Below are 6,537 nucleotides of genomic sequence, written 5' to 3'. Positions count from 1 at the left end.
GAATGAATGTATGAATTAAATGAATGAATGAATTAAATGAATGAATGCAAAAGCCTATATTGCATGCTTACCATGTGCCTAGCAGAGATAACCAAGTGCTTCCCTCCACAAAATATATAGCTAAATTCAGACACTTTCTGAAGTCAAAGTAGAGTGGGGGATTAGGGTGTTAAGCCTGAAGACTTCCTGCTCCTTACCTTCATCTCCTCACCCCAGTTACAAGGGAATGATTTCTGAATGACCAACAGAGCAAGACAGAAGCCAATAAATGAGAAAGAGGGAGTAGTGCCAAGATAAGTCATAAAATAACTTCCTCCTTACCACTGGGTTGAATTCCTGCCTCTTTCCAAATTGAGAGTATATGGTTTCCCTAAAAACTGCTGAGCTGTTTCTCTCTTTACACATGAAGACAGTGGTAAGAGGCTTGGATTTATTTGGGATCACAAGACCTGAGTTCAAATCCCACTCTCTGACACCTAACAGCTGCACAGCTTTGGGGAAGTTACTAAACTTTTCTGAGGAGGCTCAGCTTTCTTGTCTATGAAATCAGAATAACATCACTTGAGCTACTTACTAAGCAGACTGTTGTTAAGGGCTGCTTATTGTAAAGTTAAATGTGCTATAAAATGCAAGTTATTATTTATACCTTCTGCTTACATCTTCCTATTAAATGGCCAGGATGCCAAGAGTCCTTTTTCCCTTGCTTCTTCCTCTCAGAACAAAGATAGAGACTTGTCCAAAGCCACATAGCCAGCAGGGGTCAGAGGCTCTGTTCCATATCCAAATACAACATACACATTTATATATGCATATACATATATGTATATGTGTGTATATATGTAATGCATGTATTCTATATATGTACATCTATAGTATCAGTGGGCCTGAAGTCAAGAAGACCTGAGTTCAGTCTGGCCTAAGATACCTACTAGCTGTGTGACCTTGGTTAAGTCACTTAACCACTGTCTGTCTCAGTTTTTTTTTCCTCTATAAAATAGGGATAATAATAATACTCACCTCCCAGGATTATTTTGAGGATCAAATGAGATAATAATTGTAAAACACTCAGCATCATGCCTGGCACATAGAAAATACTATATAAATGTTAACAAGTTATTATTATTGCTATTATTATTATTACTACTACAGATAATTGTGTTGAAAATGCCATATTTGTACCTTTTACGTGCCTTTATTTCTTTTATATTGATTTCTTCAAGGTACTTATCCCCACTATAGACTACAAGCTCCCTGAGGACAGGAACATTTACCCTGTAGTCTCTGTTTTTGTTTTGTTTTTTGTTTTGTTGTTTTAGGCAATTGGGGTTAAGTGACTTGCCTCGTGTCACACAGCTAGTAAGTGTCAAGTGTTTGGTTTGAGGCCAGATTTGAACTCAGGTCCTCCTGACTTCAGGGCCAGTGCTACCCTGTAGTCTCTGGAACCCATTTGTTGAATTTCAACAAATATGAGGAGAATCGTCAAACTGTTTTCTTGAAATGGAATTTCATTACATTGAACGTATTTGCTACTTTCCTAGTATTCGGGACTAGTCTTGCTTCTTAATTATGAAGAAGCAGAGAGAATACTTTGACCCGTGTAGGAGAAGGAAATCAGTGTCACACTAAATGCCCCTGAATCCTTCCTTTTTTCCAGGATCTTTATTGATGATGAGTGACTTAGTAGTTCATCATTAGTTTTAAGGTAATGTTAGGTAATTAGCATGTTTAAGATGGAAAGGAAGATCTTTGAAATACCAAAAGAACACCTCATCAAGGAAGGACCTCCCCCCCCCAAATAGAGATATTTGGGAGCTAGAAGAGAACTTCAAGGTACAGCTGAACTGTCATTTTTTTTTTAAACAAAGGAGGAAAATGAAGTCCAGAGAAACAATAATTTGCCCAAGGTCTCTCCCCTACTCAATGACAGAGCCTGGACTAGAATAGTCATGTCCCAACAACTTGTCGAGGGTTCTTTCTACTGTACTTTTGCTGCCTCACAACTGGGTTCCTTTGTCAGAGGACTAGAAAGAAAAAGGTTAAGGAGCGCTCTTATTAAACAGGATTGTTACGTTATGATCAGATCAATTAGCCCTTGTCACTTCAGCCAGTCTCTGACATGGAAGTGCTGTCAGAGAGAAGAGATCTCAGCAATAGGATTTTCTCTGTTTCTCCTTGGAAAGTGGGAGGTTGGAAAAAACACAAACATCTTTAGAAGAATCTACTAGTGCAAAAGAACTAATATTAGACACTGAAAGCAAGACGTTAATAAACTATTTGAAGAAATGGTGGCATCAAATAAGCCAATGTGACTTAATCGTTAGCACATAGAGAAGATTGCTAAAAAGCTAGATTCACACAATTCCTGAATCATGCTTTGGCTAATTTGATCCTTCCCCTCCAAATTCCAAACAACACATATTATTGTTGGGGATAGTGGGGTGTTTTGTTTTGTTTTTTAGGGTTGAGGTTGGGTTTTTGTGGCTGGTTGGTTGTTTTTTGTTTGTAAAGACTCGGTCTCTCTGTCTCTCCCAGGCTGCAAATAGAGGGGCTACTCACACACCTGATCCCACCACAGAATAGCAAGGGAGCTTTGACTTGCTCCATTTCTGAACTGGGCTAGTTTGTCATTTCCTAGGCAAGGCAGCCCTGACCCATCGCCTAATCCCAGGGATGTTATACTTAGCGCAAATACATCATTAGCGTAGCTCACTTCATTTCAGAAGTTTTGAAACTCAAGAGATATGCCAGCCAGCCTTAGCCTCCCCAGCAGCTAAGATTCCCACCTGCCCAGCAATGTATATCATTTTAAAAGCACAGAGGCAGTTGTTTCCAATTGCTCGAGTTACGTGGGTTTCTAAAAGTGGACTTCAAATCAAAGGATTTGGGTTCTGTTTCTTATTAGCTGTGTAACTATAAGCAAGTCACTTAACTTCTGAGCCTCAGTTTCCACATCTGCAAAATGGGAATACTACCATCTGCCATACCTACTTCACAGTTACATTGCTGTTGTAGTACATTCAGTCATGTCTGACTCTTTGGGATTCTGTGAACCATAGGATGCCAGTACTATCTACAGTATTTTCTTGGCAAAGATACTAGAGTGTTTTGCCATTTCCTTCTCCAGAAATATGTATTGTTACATAGTATAGTTACATTAGTATATTGTAACTAATGTACTCCACTAAGCCAACTACTAATATACCATTAGATTGTAAGCTCCTTGAAGGCAGGAACTATTTGCTTCTTTTTCTATCACCAGTGCTTAGCACAATGACTGGCACATAGTAAGCCCCTAACAAATGTTTATTGATTTATTAATTGATTACCTCACCAGAGGAACAAATAAGGCAGTGAACATCAAAAGGTTTTGTACACTTACTGCATAAAGTATGATAAAAATGTGTAGGATCAATATTAGATTAAATTATCTTCTTGGTGCTGAATTAAGTTTTAGCTATAAAGCTTACTCTATTCTTCAGGGATCTGATAACTGTTTGAGAGAACTTTGAAAGGGAGAGAGCCCAAAAGAACACTAACAGCATCAGATCTGTTAAACACAACTTCTAAAAGGCAATAGTGGTTCTAGAGTAACTCAAGTAATTCAAGATGATAATACTGAGGGATTCTAAAAGTGTCTTCAAAATTTACTTCCCCATGGAAACACTGAGGGGGTGGGCAAGGACTTTAGCCCGATGAGTCAGGGCAGGATACAATGTGTGCAATTGGGGCTATTGGAGGACAACTGAAACCGCCCAGCCAGGCCAGATTTCCAGGAGAGAGATTCCCTGACTCAGGTACACAGTCATCTGCTATGCAGGGGGCCAGGAGCCAATGTGCCTGGGCCAGGCATCCATCTGTCTCTCATCTCAGGTTAGAAAAGAAATAAGCAAAAAGAAACAATATTTAGACTTACCCTACCTCTGGACAAGCTAACCTTTCATCTTAAAGGGGTCAGGGACCTGTAGAAGCCCTGGGATCCGGAAAGGTAGTTAAGTTGTTTCTCGGACAAGAAAACTGAAATCCTCACGTAGGAGGTAATGTGGTACAGGGGAAGGAGGGCTGATCTTTGAGCCTCAGCAAGTGAGTATGATTCCCTGCTAAGTTACTTACACCTGTGTGACCTCAGACAAATCACTAAACATTTCTGGACCTAATTTTCTTCAGCTGTAAAATGAGAGATCTGGACTAGGTGACCTCTAAGAACCTTTCCAGTTCTAGATACCAGGAAGTTAAAGAAATGAGCAAAGTCCTAGAAAGCTGATTACTCACTGGTTGTGACATCTCATTCCAGACTCTTGAGTGTGATTTCACTCAAATGAGACCAAAGGTTTCAAGGATACCTGGTGCTAACACTGGGCTGGAGTTGGTCAAGAGATCAAAAGCTTTGTCCTGAGTTTGTCACTAAAGCAGTATGTAACCTCAGACAAGTCCTTTCATGCTAACTTACATTTATATGTACTTCATGAATTTTTTGCACATGAAACTGCAAATCTATTATGTACAACTTGCTATTCCTTTTAAATATATAATATAGTTATCATGTATATTACTTCCCCCCCTTTTTTTCTTCTCTCCCCCCACTGCCCTAGAGATGGCTACCATTAGACACAAATAGGAGTGTGTGTGTATATGATATATGTGTGTGTGTGAAAAATTATTCTATATATAATTTATTATGTATATTTATTTAATAGTTCTTTCCCTGGATACAGATAGTGTCTTTCTTCATATGTCCTTTATAGTTAATGTGAGTATTTATAATAGTCAGAATGACTTATTTGCTCAAAGTCATTCTTTTTTTTTTTAAGGCAATTGGGGTTAAGTGACTTGCCAAGGGTCACACAGCTAGTAAATGTCAAGCGTTTGGTCTGAGGTCAGATTTGAACTCAGGTCCTCCTGACTTCAGGACCAGTGATCTATCACCTGAGCCACCTAGCTGCCCCACTCAAAGTCATTCTTAAAACAATTGCTCTAACTGTACACAAATATTAAATGATAAGCCAATGATTATCAAAGCCATCTGGTGCTGCCTAAGAAATAGAAAGGTAGATCAATGGAACAGAGTAGACATACAACTTATAGCAGCAAATAAATATAATAACCTTGTATTTGACAAGTGTAAAAACTTAAGATTTTGGAAAAAGAATTTGCTTTTTGGTAAAAATTGTTTGGAAAACTGGAAAGCAATATAGCAGAAACTGGGCATAGACCAATATCTTACACCATTTATATACACTTTAAAGTTTGCAAAGCACTTTTCATATGTTATCTCATTTGAGTCTCCCAATAATCCCGAGGTAGGTGCTCCCATTATCCCTACATTATAGATAAGGAAACTGAAACTGAGAGATTGGGTGTTACACAACATAGCGTATAAGCCAGGAATTAAACTGAAGCCTTACCTGATTGCCAGCCCAATGCTCTATCCACTGTGCCCCCTAATGCCTCTTACCCTCTCTCTCCTTGGGTTTCAGGTTCGTCATTGATAAAATAAAAGAGTTGGGCCAGATGGCCTCAAAAGGCCCCTTCAGTTCTAGATCTGTGATCCTACAACTTCTAAAAACATTCAAGTTCTAACATTCTAGGATTCTGTTGTAGGTGAACGTGCTACAGAATGACTGGCAGAACAGGAAGGGACCTTAGAGCTCACTTGATGCCATCCCATAAGTGACTTGCCCAAGGTCATAAAAATAATATATAGCACATCAAGAATTTGAACCCAGCTCTCAGGACTTTCAATCCTCAATCAGATAGACACAAAGTGGATAGGCTTTGTGTATTTAAAAGTCAAACTAGACAAGGGAACTTTCACTTCTGTTCAAACATTTTTAGAAGGCAGAGAAGAAGGTAATGGGTACCTATGGCAAATAATCCAAATCTTAGGTTTAGAAATTCAGATCCAAAAGACCCAGGTTCAACCAGTTCCATATGTGCCAGGAATGGCTACTAGACCAACTACTAATGTTCCAATTTCTGACGTAACTAAAGAATTGTAGAAGTGGGATTCCCCATCCTCTTAGTCAGTTTAGAAAGGACACTGGAATAGGAATCAGAAGACCAGTTCTGTCACTAATTATGTGACTGATCCAAGGCTCACATAACTCTCTAAAATTGAATATAACCAAAAGTAGAATGGACTGTCTTATAAGGTACTGAGTTCCCATCACTCAAGATCTTCAAATAGTACCTGGATGAGCATGGATTTTAGAGGGGATTCCTGCTTGAGAAATGCTCTCTGAGAGTTCTTCCTACTCTGCTTTGTATTTATTCTGAAGTAACTTCTTTGGACTCAGTGCAATCAATTGTAAGAAGTAAAGTTTGGGTCAGATGAGACAGCCTCTGTTTTAATATAGCTAAGGAGGTATGTTTACCCTGTTTCCACTCATTGGAACCAACATTGATCTCATTTTCACAAAGCACAATTGGCCCTGAAAGCATGTCCAAAGATATACCTAAAGAACATAACCATAAGCGCCTTCAGCTCCCTTTCTTCAAAGCCCTCTAGAACCTTGGGAAAGAGGAGGATACAGAAAGAGA

At 39.0% G+C, this 6,537-nt stretch overlaps 1 protein-coding gene across 1 annotated transcript in view; it reads right to left on the bottom strand.

Moving 5' to 3' along the window:
* TNFRSF21 (TNF receptor superfamily member 21) overlaps positions 1-6,537 on the bottom strand; it is a 106,044-nt gene that overhangs the window by 65,316 nt on the left and 34,191 nt on the right. The window lies entirely within an intron of this gene.

The sequence above is a fragment of the Vombatus ursinus genome, unplaced genomic scaffold (assembly GCF_900497805.2).
Source record: "Vombatus ursinus unplaced genomic scaffold, bare-nosed wombat genome assembly UNPS02014826.1, whole genome shotgun sequence".
Classification (NCBI taxonomy): domain Eukaryota; kingdom Metazoa; phylum Chordata; class Mammalia; order Diprotodontia; family Vombatidae; genus Vombatus; species Vombatus ursinus.
This window is presented reverse-complemented; position numbering and strand designations above follow the sequence as displayed.